Source organism: Chrysemys picta, chromosome 2, assembly GCF_011386835.1.
Source record: "Chrysemys picta bellii isolate R12L10 chromosome 2, ASM1138683v2, whole genome shotgun sequence".
Classification (NCBI taxonomy): Eukaryota; Metazoa; Chordata; order Testudines; family Emydidae; genus Chrysemys; species Chrysemys picta.
The window spans coordinates 274,525,403-274,542,499 of NC_088792.1; the positions used below are offsets into that span (position 1 = coordinate 274,525,403).

The window sequence follows — 17,097 nt, forward strand, 5'->3', positions numbered from 1 at the left end:
ATGCAGGGTTTTTTTTTTTTGTTTTGTTTTTTTGTTTTTACGTAATTCTACATTTCTAAGTTCAACGTTCATGATAAAGAGATTGCACTACAGTACTTGTATGAGGTTTACTGAAAAAAAATTGTTTTACAGTGCAAATATTTAAAATAAAAAACAAAGTGAGCACTGTACACTTTGTATTCTGTGTTGTAATTGAAATTAATATATTTGAAAATGTAGTAAACATCCAAAAATATTTAAAATAAATCATATTCTATTGTTGTTTAACAGCACGATTAATTTTTTTGAAATTGCTTGACAGCCCTACTTGTAACTCTGAACAAAACTTTATGGTTGTTCTTTCAAAAGTTTGCAACTGAACACTGACTTTATACAACTTTGAAACTTAACTATGAAGAAGAAAAATGCTGCTTTCCATTTATTTTTAGTAGTTTACATTTAACACAGTACTGCCTTTTTTTTTTTTGTCTCTACTGATTGTGTTCTTCCGATTCCAAATGAGCTGTGCGGTTGACTGGTCAGTTTGTAACTCTGGTTATTAACGTAGCTGAAGTTGTGTACCTTAGTTCGAAGTGGGGGGTTAGTGTGGACCAGGCCTTAATGCTGACACCATCCAGTCTTTTTAGGTCAAAGCTCTACTCTCTGTTCCACATGGTCTAGCGCAGCTCAGATATTCTCCTTCCTCTCCCTATGTGGATCTCCTACTGATGTGACCTCTCTTAAAAATAGAGAAGGTGAACTAGGCAAGGAGGCTCTCAGAGCTGAATTTTTGCCCTTTGTAGCTGTTTAGGAAGAGTGGATTTTCTCCCCACACACCTTTCTGGTGGCTTTCTAGAGGTATAGGTTTTATTGTTTTGAAGTATATTTTCAGTTAAATACAGATGTGCTTGGACCATCTGCTTTCTTTAGCTTCTAGCAGCAGAACTAGATAATCATTACACAGCAAATTACCATTCGATTAATACTTGTACAATTAAGTCAGGGTTGTTAATTGTCTGCATCGTGGAATGATAAATGAAGCATCCAGTAAGAAGGGAACAGCGAGCTGTTGTCAGGTAAGTGGTGTGTGCTCTCTCCGTATGCTGTCCCAGCCTTGCACAGATGCTCAGCAGACCTCGAAAGACCACAGACTCAGGCTGATGACAAAAGCACTAGGCCCTGTTTACTGCCCTCAAGACAGGCCTAGTGTTGTGGCTCCATGGTTACAAGTACATGAGTGCCCTGTGGCAAGGAGCAGCTCAGTCAGTAGCAGGAGTCTCTGCTGTTCCCTCAGCCACACAAAGTCCCAACGTTTATAGACAAACAACTTATGTACCACCTTACGTGTTTCATGACATCTGCTTGTTACTTCCCCTTATATCGTGCTCTAGGTATCTCAGGCAAACATCCTTTTATGTGGTGTTAGGTCAGGATGTTCCTGGGCTCATCTTCTGGAGCGTGTTCTCACACCTACCCAGTATCTGTTGCTTGTCTGTGTTTTAACGACAGTAGCACTACTTTTGCCAAGGTCATATATTGGACAGTGAATTTGTAAACATCTACTTTAATACATGGCCTCTGGTTCAGGCCTCAGCTCTTGCACCAGGCCCAGTGCTCCAGGCTCTCTCTCCTTCTCCTACAAGAGCAGGCATCTAGGAAATATAGAAGGAAGGAATAGTCTGTCTATCATTTATTGGGGAGGTAAGAAGGACTTGTGATTAAGGCACTGGATTGGGACTCAGGTGATCTGGGTTCAGTTCCTACCTCAGCCACCAATTCCCTGTGTGACCGTGGGAAAGTCACTTCATCTATCTGCTCCCCATCTTTCTTACCTGTTTTAGGTATTTGTCTTGCCTATTTAGATCTCAATCCTGCAATAAGCTCTGCACGGCTATCTGTGGCAGGCCCCATTTTCTTCAAAACATAGCACAATAAGTGATGATCCTGATTGGGGTCTCTAGATGCTACTGTCATAGAAATAAGCAATGAGTAGTGCCTGGGGTAACAGTGAACAAGTCAGCAAAAGCAAGTTATAGTCACATTCAGAGGAAAATATAGAACAAGGCAGTTCCTGCAAAAATGCCGATCAAGCTATATGGAATGAAAGCACATCCGTTAGTTTTATCTTCACCAGATGGCTCCTTTTCGGAGTCTGACAGTGATTTCATCAGTAAATCTCATTCAGAAGTAGATGTGAAGAGGACACATCCTAAAACAGCCAAATCTTATCATTTATTACCTGGAGCTTCACTGGGAATAGGTTGGGATCAAAAGATCCCTTCATCAGTAACACTTAGGGTATGTCTACACTGCAATATAAACCCAGACTCAGTCTCAGGCTTGAGCCAAAAGCCCCTTTCCATCAACACTCAATTCTGTCTGACTTGGGCCAGTAAATCCTCCAAGCCTGGGCCCCAGAATCTGACAAGGGGTTAGAGACTGGGGTGAGACTGAGACCCACTAGGAGTCGGGTCCAAGCGCCATCATTTTTCCATATGGACACAGCTTGGGCCCTGGTCCCCCAGACTCATGTCCTGAGAGTGCACCAATGCTATCCCACAAATCTCATGGGCTGGTGTTCTTTGTCCTTTCTATCTCAAGACTAGCCAATTGACTCCCAGAAAACAAAAGCAACCTCCTCATTCAAGGGCAGCTGCTCGGTGTTTAAACATTCCATTTATTCTGACTGCTAAGCAGCAAACAGTCAACATTTACATATGTTTGCAGTGACCACCAACAAGACAAAGTCCTTTGTGGAGCTCCCTGGTCATGGGACGACAGCCAGATTCTGGTAAAGCTCAGGTGTGAGGCAAGCAAGACATTCAACTTCAGTAGGAGTACTAGGAATGACCATGTGTCCTAGGAAGTAGCAAAGAAGCTGGAAGCACTGGGAATTCACTAGAGTGGCAACCTGTGCAGGAAATGCAGTAAGTGTGTCAAGAGCAATTATCATAAAGCCAAGGATGAGAACCACACCTCTGGGAACTCCGTCATCCTGCCCCTTTTATAAGGAGTTTGACCGGGTGCTGGGTACGGCGCTGAGCGCTGCACCCCAGCAGTTCACAATAGCCTGGTCAGCCGGGCTGGCGACCTTCTGACCCCAGGATCTAATATAGCACCAGAGGGGAGCCAGCAGGTACTGGTTCAGGCAGTGAAGTGACTCTGGTGCTCACAGCAGTCCCTAGGGAGGCTTTGCTGCTGGTACAGCTGCAGCATGTCCTGGGTCTATACTCTGAGGAACCTTTTGATGACCCTTCCCCCGGCCCCGCCCAGAGGAATAGCCCACCGCAGAACCAGCAGCAGAAGTAGAAGTAGCCCCGGAGCCACATATGTTTCTGGCTCCATGTTTGTTATTAATATACGAAGGGGCAGGATTTCTGGTTTATAACCCAATGCAAAAGTTATTACAAGCTGGGGATAGCAGTGGGTATCTGTTAATGGCAGGATGCACACCAGTGCTTGGGACTCACCCCCTGCTACTACCACATGGAATTCAAAGTGGATCGTGGAAAGTGCAAACAGTAAAACTAGCATTTACATTTGAATTTTTACTTGATACTTAGCTCATATGTTTTAACACCCCAGCATGCCTGTGTAAGTAGTTTCCTGTTCTTCTTCTTTTTGCGGATACAGACTAACACGGCTGGTACTCTGAAACCTGTGTAAGTAGTGACAACCTTACACTGCCTTCCCTTTTAGTACACCACTCTGCACAAAATTGGCCATGCCACAGCATAATGAGCACCCTGTACATGGTAAATGGTACAGGGGGAGAGTGAAATGTAGTCTGTGGGTAACAAAATCAGTATCTGAATTACAGCTGTGGGTTTGTATGCAGTCCAGAAGTGTGCCCGGGTGGAGGGGATGGCTATGTAGTTCTTTGAGAGTCTGTATTACCGCGTGTGTTTACATCTACCACTGGACTTCATGCAATCAGCTCTAGTCAGAACAGGCTAGAGCAAAAGCTGCAGGGAGGTAGTAATCCATGTGGTCGCTAAAGCAGTATCCTGTGAATTTTGACCCAGTCCTGGGTGCTAATAGCCAAAAACTTTTCCTGTGGTAGGAACTCCAGATAGGTAGTCACATTTCAGAGAAGGCCTTTTTTCCAGGCTCATCTCTATAGATCACATATGCTGCTCAGACACCAAAAGCTTGAAAACCTCCGACACACATGGCTGGCTTGACATCGGCCTCTTGGAATAAAATGTCCCTTTTCCACTCAGCAACCTCAGAACTGTTATATCCTCCAGAATATGGAATACCTGAAAGGAGAGAGAAGGCTTAGGTAGTAAGCCACACCCTCCACCCCAAAACCTACAGTGGTCTATAATTTTTAAACATAGAACATGTGCAAATTTTCCCTTACCATTGTTTGTGCTCTTTCACTGAGTAACTCAGTTGTGTCCATGGAGCTTCTGGGAACAACAACTGTTCCTCTGACAATATACTGAAGCAGTGTTTACGAAGTATCATTTTTTGATTCCACAGCAGTGGTCCCTTTAATTTTTCCCCCATGTGTGGGGAATGAATATTGTTATGTGCACCAATATGCAGATAACCTGTGACATCACTTCCGTATTGGTGCACATAACAAAATTCATGTGGTAGGGCTGGGGCTGAGGGGTTTGGAGTGTGGGACAGGGCTCAGGGCTGGGGCAGAAGTGGGGTGAGGGCTCCATCTCGGGCTGCTGGTTCTGGGGTGGGGCCAGGGATGAGGGGATCAGGGCTAGGGTGGAAGGTTGGGGTGCGGCCTCTGGGGTAGGGCCAGGGATGAGGGGTTTGGGGTGCAGGCTACCCCAGGGCTATGGCAGGGAGAGAGGACTCCCCCAAGCTCTCCCCCCACAGCAGTACCTGGGGGGGGGGAGGGGGAGAGGAGAAGGCACCTCTCCCCACCGCAGCAGCGCCAGGGCTAGGACCGCGGGATAGGCGTCTGTCCCTCAGCCGCGGCAGGTCGGGAGCCAGGGCTGGGCTGCCTGTCCCCTGGCCGCAGCAGGTCAGGGGCTGGGGTCGGGGCACCTCTCCCCCAGATGCAACAGGTCCTCCGGGGCTGGGTTCCTTGAGCGCCTGCATGGCGCTTAATACGCTGCTGCACAGCTTAAAGGGAGCTTAGTTCCACAGGCACTTTTCTCCACAGATGCCCTGAATCTTTTTTTGAAGTAGTGAGACAATAATGTGCTGTTTGATCCTTTAACCTCTGCAGGCCCTTGTACCTTGGCAGCTCAGCCACACTCCAGCAGGAGCCTGGGATTTCGAACAGTCACGGAGCAGTTCAAGAGGAAGCACTTCTGTGAACTTATGGTGGACATTCTGGACAGAGCCAGCAAACAGGTGCAATAGCAAAGGAAAAAGGATTCACAGGAAGTGGAAAGGCACAGAGAGGCTGCAGAACACGAGGACAGACTGGCAGAGCAGTTTTTGAAGCAGGAATGTTGCTTGGAGGAGGAAGATTAGTGCAAAATAAAGAACTGTTTGAAAGGCTGCTGGCACTCATGGCTGCAAGAGTACAGGCTCCTGCTGCACCCATGCCACATCCCGAGACCCCTCCATGGTGCAATGTGCTGTAGACCAGGAATGCATTGGACAATTCCATAGTTGTGTGGCCCATGCAACTGGGACTTAACACTAGCTGGTCAGGGCAAATACGCTCCCTGTTGTCCTACATACTCGTGCAGGCCACCACCCTCTCTGCAGGCCTCCATCCCTGTGCTATGGAGCCAATTGCATGCTAAACGCACAACCAAGGAAAAGGAGAATGGGAAGCCAGGCAATAATTAAAAGCAGGGAACTTAGGTGTTGGCCCTGGTCTCACTGTTTGCACTATTCAATGTTTTATTACCAGTTTCGGTGTTGGTTTGTTACTGGTGTTGTCATGGCAGCTGACCTGCCTGGCAATGCTGTATATTTTGTGTGTGTGTGTGTGTGTGTGTGTGTGTGTGTGTGTGTGTGTGTGTGTGTGTGTGTGTGTGTGTGTGTGTGTGTGTGTGTGTGTGTGTGTGTGTGTGTAAAATTTAGCCATGTTCACAACTAAAGGCTTTTTATGAAGAACATTTATTACCATCTATGATGGGGTGTCTGCCCCACACGGGGTTAATAGAGCCCTAGGGAGGCTGCACAGGAGGCAGCCAATCAGAGAAGGGCTGAAGGGAGCAGCCAATCAGGGCCAAGCAGGCCCATATTAAAAAAAAAAGAAAAAAGAAAAAAAGCTACAGGGCAGAGGAAGGGAGCACAGGGAGGAAGGACTGTCTCTGGAGGCCTCAGAGAACTGCCAGCACCCTGGACAGAGCAGGGCTGCTAGCAGGTACTGGGAGCAAGAGAGCTTCTGGCTGGCTGCTGGGGTTTGCAGGCTGAGGCCCTGAGGCAAGGGCAAAGAGGGTGCTGGGTCCACGAGGCAGTGGCCCAGGGAGAGCTACTGAGATGTGGAGGGGATGCAGCAAGTGGCTGCTGTCTATAGGGTCCCCCCAGCTCCTTGCCACTGGGGAAGTGGCTAAACAGACTGTGGGTGCCACTGAAGCAAGGGCTGGAAAGCTGACTGCAAGTCCCCTGGAAGTGGGAGCACAGTGTGCAGCATGGCCAGAGGGCTGTGTTGCTGAAGAGAACAGTGGGTCTTGGAGAGATGTGGGTCCTAGAGCAGGTGTGACAGCGGTGAGGCACCACCTGAAGAGAGCACACTAACATGCAGAGCTAATTCCCAAGACAGCCAGCAGGAGGTGCCAGAGTGATGAGTGAACCCCATTACACCATCAGTGCATCACTTCCTATAAGGTGTTTCAAATAATAAAGATAAACACAGACCCAATGGGGAAGCTGTATGCAAACACAATTTCTCTGTACATCTACTTACATCAATCCATAATGAAACCCCACAGTTCTTGCCCAACAGTGGACTGCCCTCCCCCCCCCCCATTTCAAAAACAGTCATCTCATCCATAATTAGAGTTCATGACAATCTGCCACCTCATTCATTGCATACAGTGAGAGTTCCTCAGTTACTATTAACATTACTGTAAAAACACATTCATAAATGTATTCACATTAATCCATCGGTCCACACAAGGTCAGAATGTGGCAGCACAGACTGATTTCGGTTGCATGTGTGCACCCTGCTCCAGCTGTCACGTGTGCACTGTCTGGCTAAGTGTACCGGTTCAGCAATCCATTACTGTCATAGGTTCATTCAGGGGCCAATGGCTCACCTCTGGCGTCACAGAGGTTGTGAGGAGCACAGCAAGCTCTGGTGATGTGGACAGCATTGACTAAACCGGAATCCAAATGGTTCTGTAGACAGCACTAGGGGGATTTCAATCTGCCAAATGCACACTCAGTCAGCATTCTGCACCTACTGAGATCATAATTAAACCTTCTTTTGCCAGGGCCTCTGAGATGAGGCTACGGGTCCATAAGCCAAGGCAAAAGTGTGTACATGAGGTCCGCTAGAACAACAGTGGGGACTCCATTTATGATAATGTCATTTGGTGGGAATAGTGTCCTGGCTACCCATGAAGGTAGACTCCTGATCAGCAAAAACCCTGGCATCATGAATTGTTCTGTACATCCCACACAGGCATTCATAAATTGGCCTCTGTTGTCCACAAGAGCTTGCATAACAATGGAGCATAAACTCTGCAGTTTATGTACTATGTGCTCCTTGGGCACGAGTCCCATCAATGGCCCCTGACACAGATTGGAAACTCCATCATCTCAAAACCAGCAATTACTTAAGGGATATTGTGTATCCCCGCCACCTTTGGGTAAAGTACATGTCTGACTGTCTCAGATACCACCACTCCCCCTCCCCCAACCCAGTTGACTTTCCAACACCAAAATGGTTAGCAACTGACCTGTAGCAGTCAGGAGTAGCCAGCTTCCAGGTGTGTCATGATGCTGGAGTGTCAGGGAAAGCTTCTCACAGAGCTCCAGAGCAGAAATGTAGCTTTCTTCATGTGAAAATTCTGGACTCATTGCTGGTGATCCCAGGTCCTCATGACAACGTGATCCCACAAGTCCATGCTCGTGGCCCTGCTCCCAAAGTGCCAGTCTACATAGGTGGCATCAGTGGATATACCGAGAGTTGTGAGCTGCATCAGCAAATGCAAGTCTGCTATGTCTGTATCATTGTCCCCCCCTTCCTCCAGCACTTCGGTAGGTCAGAAAATGCTGCCAAAACGTCCACCAGTGTCTCATGGATGCTCTGCCCATTTCCTAAGACAGGAGTGAAAGCCCAAGCAAGACAAGTTCTTCATATCGTGACTCCTCCATGTTGCCGTCTCTGGTTGCCAGGAGCATGCAGACCCAAAAGATGGCTCAGCAGAATGCGTTGGTTGGCTGAGACAACTTTCTGAAGCATGCGGGGCAGACAGTCAAGTTTTCCCACACTGCACCACACAGCACTAGAGCAGCTACAGCTGGGGAGGGTGCTAGGAAACCTGGGATAGGCTAGTTTGACTCAGGTCTGTGCAATGCAGTGTAGACATCGGAGAGACTCAAATTCTGAAATAATAAATCTAGGATCAATCTTCAGTGTTTATGCTCAAGCCCAGGTTTACAAACAGCCAGCCAGCAGGCTCAAGTCCTGCTGGCCTTGGGCTTACGTTGCAGTGTAGACATACTCTTAAATGTCAGACTTTCAATGTTTTCCTCCTTAACTGAGTCACAGGATTCACATCGGAGTAGCCCAGTTAGGACTGTGTGGTAGGAGGGAAGTTTTAAAAAGCCAGGAGCCATCCTTTCTAGTATATCATGCCTGAGAAAGTTGCTGCCCATAGACTACACTTAAAATCAGAATTAACATGAGTAACAGTTACTAGAGATGATTGAGAATTTTTTTCTACCAAAACATTTCTCCTCCCCCGCCTCCCCCCCTCCAAAAAAAAGTTTTGGCCAAAACCAAAATTATTTCTGCTCTGAATTTTTCTGGGTTTTCAATGAAAAAAATACAAACTGAGAATCTCAACTTTTAATATACAAATATGCTGGAAAGTTTTTTGAAAACTGGAAAAATTCAGTTTTCAAAAATTGTGGGGACATTTAAAAAAAAATGTATGGCATTTTTCAATCAGCTCTGACAATCCCAGTACCTCTGGCAGCAGAAATAGTATGGGTGTTTTGCAGACTCTGGAAGGCTCTTTTGCAGGGCTGGGTTAAGATAATTCATGGCAGAGTGGCAAGCAGGTGCTTTAGCCTAGAGGGCTTCCATCTTGGTGCTGCAGAAGCTACACTTTCATTCACTACAAAATAAAATCTAACCTTTACAGCTGTTCAGATGAATTTTAACACAGTCAAATGTAAACTGATACAGGGATACCTGACTGAGTCTGCAGACAGTCTGAAACTCAGCTCACAGCTGAATGAAATCCCTCCATTCATTTGAAGGGGACATTATCACTGTATATGACAGGTTATTTACCTCTGCAGTGTAATAAATATAAGTTAATGGAGATATCCTATCTCCTAGAACTAGAAGGGACCCTGAAAGGTCACTGAGTCCAGCCCCCTGCCTTCACTAAGAGGACTAAGTACTGATTTTGCCCCAGATTCCTAAGTGGCCCCCTCAACAATTGAACTCACAACTCTGGGTTTAGCAGGCCAATGCTCAAACCACTGAGCTATCCCTCCCCCAACTGTCATTAACTGAGATCAAAGGACTGGGATAATCACGATGAACTGTTCAGTTTGTTGGGAGTGCAATCTCATTTTGCCAACTAGAGAGGATGGAGCTTTGTTTATGGCCAGAGTTTGGGTTGTGGGTGGACTTTGAGGGAGTACCACCACTTTTTCCCACCCCCCCAGCCTGATCTTTCATCTTATACAGGGTCATCCTTGACAAACTGATTCAGCAGGAAGGAATCTTATTTTCTACAATAGCCATCAGCGGAAGATGAACTCCGTCCCTTTGGCTTCTGAAATGTTCAGGTTCTATACTCCAATTTACCCAAGTCCTTGCTTTAGCATGTTTTTCATGTCCTGAGCCTCCATTGCCATTTTAGCTCATTTTTAATCACAGTCCGGGGATGAGAGCCTAGACTTTTCAGTTGAATCTTCAGTACAGAAAGCTTAAGTAGAAGAGCGCCGATTACCAAGAGCTAACCTCTTCCTTTCCTGGATTGCTTCTTAACTATTTCCGGGTGTAAAGCTTTCTGGCAATTCTCTAACCCGGAGCTCTCTTGCCAATGAAGTGGCGGAAGAGGCAGCCTGCTGTTTTTCTGACCAAGACGACAGTCCCACATCTGTGGGAGTGCCTTTTATATTAAACCATAAGCCTGTCTGTCAGCATAGCTGCATCTATGGGGTGGGTGCGGGGGTGTTGTCAGCAGAGCTGTGTCTGTAAGGGGTGTGGCTTGTCATACTCCTGACTGACAAAGCTACCCTGGTGTAAGTTAAGGGTAGACCAAGTCTCAGACAATGCAGGGCTCCTATGGGATTCCAAAGCCCCTACCTAGCCTCCTTTTGAGTTTGCTTGAGGTCACGTTGCAGTTATACAAACTTTCCATTAGATGGCACTGTACTACAGGTAGCAGCTCTACGGTACCCACACTCTAGCGGAGTAGGAACAAGAAGCCCTTGTTTCTTCCTTGTTCTCCATTCTTCACAGCACTATTAGTGGCAATGGCTGTTCAGGAACCGCTCCAGAGCGCCTGTTAATGGTACTGCATTGGGTACAGCTGCAGTAGCCAATGATTGTTCCTCATCCCACAGCCACTATTTTATTACAATAAAATTAGTTTAATTTTTTTGCTACAGCCCGTGGCAGCAATGCAGTGAACACAGATCACTGTATTGAACAGCAGCTGTTGATTCCTTGTTCTCTCTTTATAAAGGGTATGAGGGAAATACAGCTTTCCTATATAGTTAAGGGACAAGGGGGGGGGGGACGACAAATATTTTTAAATGAACTAATTTTTTGGCTGCTGAATATCTGCTGCTGAAAGAGAGAGGAGATATACTTGGGGAGGGACTTTACGTTTATTGATTTAATCAAATTGATATGCGGGATTTTAAAAATCAACCTTCCTCCTCCCCACCCCCCTCCATCTTTGGGGGGCTGCGATTGCAGCGTGCGCCATGCTATGACATTGCCTCTAGACCAGCGCCATGATCCAGGGAGCTCCATAGCAGCAACAATCAAGGAATTGGCTGGGTTTTGTTTGTTTGCTTTATTTTTAAGTATATGGTGCACTTTTGAAGATCTGATTTTCTTTAGCCCCTGATTTTCTTGCAGGTCCCTGATTTTGGGGGCCATCCGGCTCCTGGGCCATCCTGCAGCATGAAGTAGAACCACCTGTGGTCAGAACTACCTTCTGCTCAACTTCCTATGGCCCCAAAGGACCATTCTTGTAGCCAGAGAACGCCGAGGGCATAGATTTGCATTGGCTATGCCTCTTTTCTCTGTCTGCACCCCCTACTCTGGGTGAGTGGCATGGGAACCATTATGGCTGCCCTGTGCTAGCAGAGCGTTCATTAAAAAAAGAAGAAATCTCCACTGACCAGTTCAAATGGCTTTAAGGGTTCTGAGCACAGACTGCAGCCTTGATAGGCCAGAGAATCTGGTGAGCCATAACAATGTGTGTCTTTGGAATCTACAATACTAATAAAAAGCTTGATGCATGCTGGGACATCACAGGGAAGCAGGGGTTAGCGGTCTGAAGCTCTGATAGGACTTGAGAGCAAGCGGGTAACTTTAAACCCATGTATATGCTGGATGCTCCCTCATATCCTTGACTACTTGGGACATTCTGCAGCTAAAAATATATTTAGTTCATTTCAAAAGATATTTGCGGGTCATTTTAAAATTATTTTCTTTAAAGCTCTTTAACGCCATGTTATCTCAGACTGAGGTTGTTTAAATTACCCTATGACCCCCTCCAGGATAAAATCTTAGCCTTTCTGGACCAGAAGCCAAATCCCAAGCCCAGATGTTTTGCTGTAGAACAAAACGAGATTTTGGATGCCAGTTAAGCAGATCACTGATCACATGCTTAAATCCCACTAACTTCAATAGGACTTTTGATTTAGTTGGGGTTGGTCCTGCTTTGAGCAGGGGGTTGGACTAGATAACCTCCTGAGGTCTCTTCCAACCCTGATCTTCTATGACTTACCCCCTTTGCTGAACTGGTGCTCTTAGTCCTCTGAGGCCATCACGAACTCACAAGTGAAATGGCTTTAAGCTCAAGCACTAGTTGGTTGGGCCTCCATGGGTGTCTACACATCAAAGAAAACCCTGCAGTCAAGTTAGGGACACTGCTTTGGAGACCCATGGTGCCGAGTCTCAGAGCCAGGGTCAAATAACTTGGGCTTCCAGGCTGCGGGGCTAAAAATAACAGTGTGGACATGCCTGCCCAGGCTCAGAGCTGGCGGGGGGAGAGGGTCTCAGAGTCCAGGCTCCAGTTTGAGCAGGATTATCTACACTGCTATTGTTAGCCCCACAGTCTGAGCCCAAGTCAATTGACCTGGGCTCTGAGATTTGGCTCTGCAGGTACTTTATTGCAGCATAGACAGTCTCAAAACCACTGCCCATAACTTGGCATAAGGCCTCAAGGGACTGAGCCATCAGAGTCTAAAATAATTCTGGACCTAGGTATGGTGCTCCCAGCAATTCGTCATGGAGGTAAGTGGCAGGGCAGTTGGAAGATACTCTCAGAGCAGCTCATTTGACTGTACTAGGCAGTTTTTTTTAATTTCCGTCTCTCTCCCCCTGTTAAGCCTTCATTCTTTGTAACCACCACTATTCACTGAAAGGAAAATGTCTGCACAATAAATTGTTTTAATCGGGAAACTGCACGAACATTAATTTAAAATCCTTAATGGGACACATTGCACATTTATATGCAAGTCAGAAACTTGTGCTAGTCCTAATTGCTTCTGTTGTGCTTCATGTTTTCCATCTGCAGCATAATGATGCTGAAGTGAGTAGCTGCAAACTGCATTGATTGCTGGGTTTGGAAGCTACAGGTGCAATGCAAGTGTAAGGGATTGAGCATAGGGCTCAGAACCTGGAATTCCTGAGTTCTAATCCCACTACCCTTACAATGTGGCACTGGGCAAGTCACTTAGGCCAGAATTTATAAAATTTGCTCCTACATGATTTACACATGCATGAGTCCCATTGACTTGTGGGACCTACTTAGGTCAAAGTCACTTGGGGCATTTTGAAAATGCCCCTTCCCCTCATTGTGATTTTCAAATCCAAGTAGGAGGTTTAGCCACAGACATATTCTATGTTGCCACCAGACTCAGACTCAAGCCCTACACCTCAATTCCACCTACAGACAAATCTTAGACCCACAGTTCTAGGACCCTGTGAGGGTGGAGGGTCCAAGCCTGAGTCAAGGTGGAACCCAGGGTTCAAGCCTTATTTTGCACTGCAGACACAGCCCCCAAGCAAACAACCCCTTTTTCCTCCGCCTGACATACAAGCACATACATAAAGGTACTAGTCTCTCTTTTCCATTGGCCATGCAAGTCCATGATGTGGGAGCACACAGCATCCCTGATTTCTGTTGCACAGGTGCATCCAGCTCCATCTGTGGCAGGGGCACTTTGCCTGAATGTACTGGTTCAGCAGCCCCTTGCTGTCATAGGCCCATTCAGAGAAAATGGCTCACCTCTGGCTTCACGGGGATTGTGAACAGCACAGCAAGCCTCAGTACTGAGGACAGCATGGATCATATTGGAATCCAAATATGGAGGACAGCATTGATCATATTGGAATCCAAACGGGTCTGTAGACATTGCCAGCAGGATTTCCATCTGCCAAATGCCCATTCAACCCCCATGTTACACCCGCTGGGAGTGTAATTAAAATCTTCTTTTGCCAGGGCTTCAGTGATCTGGGTATCGTTTCAGAAGTCAAGGCAAAAGGGATGCAGGGTCCCCCAGAACAGTGGGGACAGTAATTGTTTGTGACATCATGTGTTGTGATTAGTGTCCCAGCCTACCCAGGAACATAAACTCCTGATAGTCAGACAATCCTGGCATCATGCACTTTTCCAGTGCAGTAAACCCTGATGGTCAATCATCCCCTGTGGTCCAGAAGTTCCGGTCTACACAGGAGGTTTCAGTGGCTATGCCAAGTATCATGAGCAGCATCAGCCAGTTCAAGTCTGCCGTGCCTGTGTCCTCCTGCTCCATCATGTGCCTTTGGTGGGTCAGACAAGGCCACAGAACTGCCCACCAGCATATCATGGAACTCTGTGAAAGCTCAAGCAAGAGAAGTTTTGAAAAGACGCCTCCTCCCTGTTGCTGGCTCCGGTTACTGGGAGCACACAGCCCAAAATGACGGCTCAACAGGATGTGTTGGTGGGCTGTTCAGACTTCCTGTCATGTGCGGCATAGACAATCAAGTGTTCCCACAATGCACCATGAACAAAGGGCTAGAGTAGAGGCTTGGGAGGGGGCTAAGATGTCTGGGATATGGTTTGTTGGACTTGAGTCTGCATGCTGCAGTATGGATGCCAGACTCCCAGGTTCAAACCCAAGGTTAAGAATTTTTTAACGATGATTGACAATGAGTGTAGACACTTAAGCCCTGGCTTCTCAAACCCAGTCTGCTGATTTGAGTCCCACTAATCCTGGGTTTACACTGCAGCATGAACATACCCAGAACTCCAGCTGAAGAACAGTGTGGGGAAGGTGCCCTAGCCACCTTTCAAAATCTGATTTCGCCCCAGATTCCCTAAGTGGCCCTCTCAAGGATTAAACTCATAACCCTGGGTTTAGTAGGCCAATGCTCAAACCACTGAGCTATCCCTCCCCCCCCCCCCAAATCCATAGTTGTAGCCACCTCACTAAGTGGCCCAACTTTCAGCAAATCTGAGTCACAGGCCACCGATTTAGAGGCTGAATGTGAGGCACCCAGGTTTGGTTAAACCCAATATTTTCACTCTGTAAAGTATGAATGGAAAGACTGCCTTGGTGCAATCATCAGTTAATACTTGTAAAGCAGGTAAAAAGTATATGAAGTGGTTTCCTCTATTTGTCCACCCAAGGTCCACGGGATTTAATAGCCCCCATTATCATAGTAACTGAGCATCTCAAACTTTAATTTATTTATGCTCACAACATCCCAGTGAAGTAGGGATGTGCTGTTATCCTTGTCTTAGGCAGGGAATGTACACACAGGGGCCCAGATTTTTAAAGGTATTTAGGCATTGTTGCACTCAGCATTGCAATACCTACCTGACTGAGGAGACTCAATCTCTTTTCAAAAGGGATTTAGGCACTTAGGAATCTAAATATCAGGGATTACCAATGGGACTTTGGCTCCTAAGTGCCTAAATCCCTTTTGAAAAGAGATTGAGTCTCCTCAGTCAGGTAGGTATTGCAACACTGAGCACAGCAACATCTAAATACCTTTAAGCATCTGGGCCAGAAAGAGTGACCAGCCCAACGTCACACAGGAAATCCATGGTAGAGCAGGGAATGACAATCTGGTCTCTGGAGTTCCAGGCTAGCATCCTAACCACTACACCAGGAGTCTCAAACATGCGGCCCACGGGGTGATTTTCTGCGGCCCGCGAGCCCCTCACAGCCCCCCACCCTCACCCAGTGTTTACCAGAGCAATGGCCGGATGTGCACTGGGAGAAGGGCATGCTCCCTGCCTGTCTGCCCTGCGCAGCTCCAGGAAGAGGCTGGAACGTGGGGAAGGGGGGGGAGGGAAGGCAGAGGGGCTGTGTGTGGCTGTTGCTTTAGGCAGTGCCCCCAGCAGCTCCAATTGGCCGGGAATGGGGAACCGCGGCCAATGGGAGCTGCTGGCAGCAGTGCCTCAAGCAACAGAAACACACAGCCCCTCCACCCCCCCTTCCCCACATTCCAGCCTGTTGCGGGGGCAGGGCAGATAGGCAGAGAGCCTGCCCTGCCCCCAGTACGCGCCAGGCCAGATCCTGCCCCCCTGACCCCTTGCTGTACCCATCACCCCTCCTGCACCCCACACCCCAACTCCCTGCCCTGAGCCCCCACCACACCCCTCCTGCACCACCTGGAGACAGAGTTGGGGTGGGGATTTCAGGGAAGGGGTTGGAATGGGGGCAGGGAAGGGGTGGGAAGAGGGGCAGGCCTCATGGAAGGGGTGGAGTGGGAGCAGGGCTGAGGGCAGTGGGGGGGGGGGGGGAAGAGGTGTCAGTAATGCAGCCCTCGTGCCAATGTCCTAGCCCTCATGTGGCCCTCATGGTCATTTGAGTTTGAGACCTCTGCACTACACAATCCTTGGATAAGTGCCATGCACTAATACATAGAAATCCTACTGGTAATAATAAAACAGCACTGATGCTGATTTTCCTTGAAAATAAAGTGTAACAGGGTGGCACTCACCTCTCACAAGCACCCCTTTGGCAGAGTGTGTGCCCCTGCACTTTCTCTCACTGTAGCCCTACTTGGGTTTAGGGCCTTAATTAGTCCAACAGTCTATCAACTGTCTCAGCTCTGGTATCAAGTCATACTCCAGGGCTTCCCCCCCAGAAGCAATGTCCTCACCCTTTCTGGGTCTGTCAGGCCCCAGCTCACACTAAAAGAGCATCAAGGTCCAAACCACTTCCCTACTGGCTAAAGGGGGGGACCCAGGACTGCCAACTGCTCTGGGTCTCAGTCCAGGTACCCTGTAGATAGCAGCCATCCACCATGTCCCTTTAACTAAATTGCATCACTGCTATACTTCCCTAGACCACTCCCCCACAGCCTCAGCACATTCTTCACCCTTACCTCATGGCCTTGTTCTGGTTGAGTCCCAGAGCTCCTTCTCACTCCCCTAATCTCTGCCAACACTGCTCTGTCCAAGGTGCTGTCACACCTTCAAGCACAACATCTACACTCCTCTAGCTCCAGCAGGGAACTGACTAATTGTGGCCTTGCAGCTCCTTTTATGTGAGCCTGCTGAGCCCTGATTGGCTGCTCCCTGTGGCCTACCTCATTGGCTGTCCTGCAACCATTCTAGGTCACATGGAGGACTTCTCTTCTGCTCTTCTCTGGGACTGGGTGTGGCAGGACCACAGAGCCTTCTGAGGGCCTCAAAGGGTCTGGTATACCTTGTCGCATAAACCTTCAACAAAATATCTTTGGGGAAGGGGGAAGAGGACTAGTTCCCTGAAGCACCTTGCCTATCACACAGCACTAGAAAAATATATCTATAA

At 47.6% G+C, this 17,097-nt stretch overlaps 1 long non-coding RNA gene across 2 annotated transcripts; it reads right to left on the minus strand.

The window, feature by feature from the left end:
• Positions 1-482: 482 nt before the first annotated feature.
• On the minus strand, positions 483-16,785 carry LOC135981826 (uncharacterized). Of its 2 annotated transcripts, XR_010599021.1 has the most exons (5): positions 16,670-16,785; positions 9,054-9,203; positions 7,818-8,466; positions 3,638-4,241; positions 483-3,569 (listed from the first exon to the last, which is right to left on the minus strand). It is a non-coding gene; the product is annotated as an uncharacterized LOC135981826 (long non-coding RNA). The 2 variants fall into 2 exon arrangements; XR_010599020.1 differs by lacking the exon at positions 9,054-9,203.
• Between the last annotated feature and the right edge of the window lie 312 nt (positions 16,786-17,097).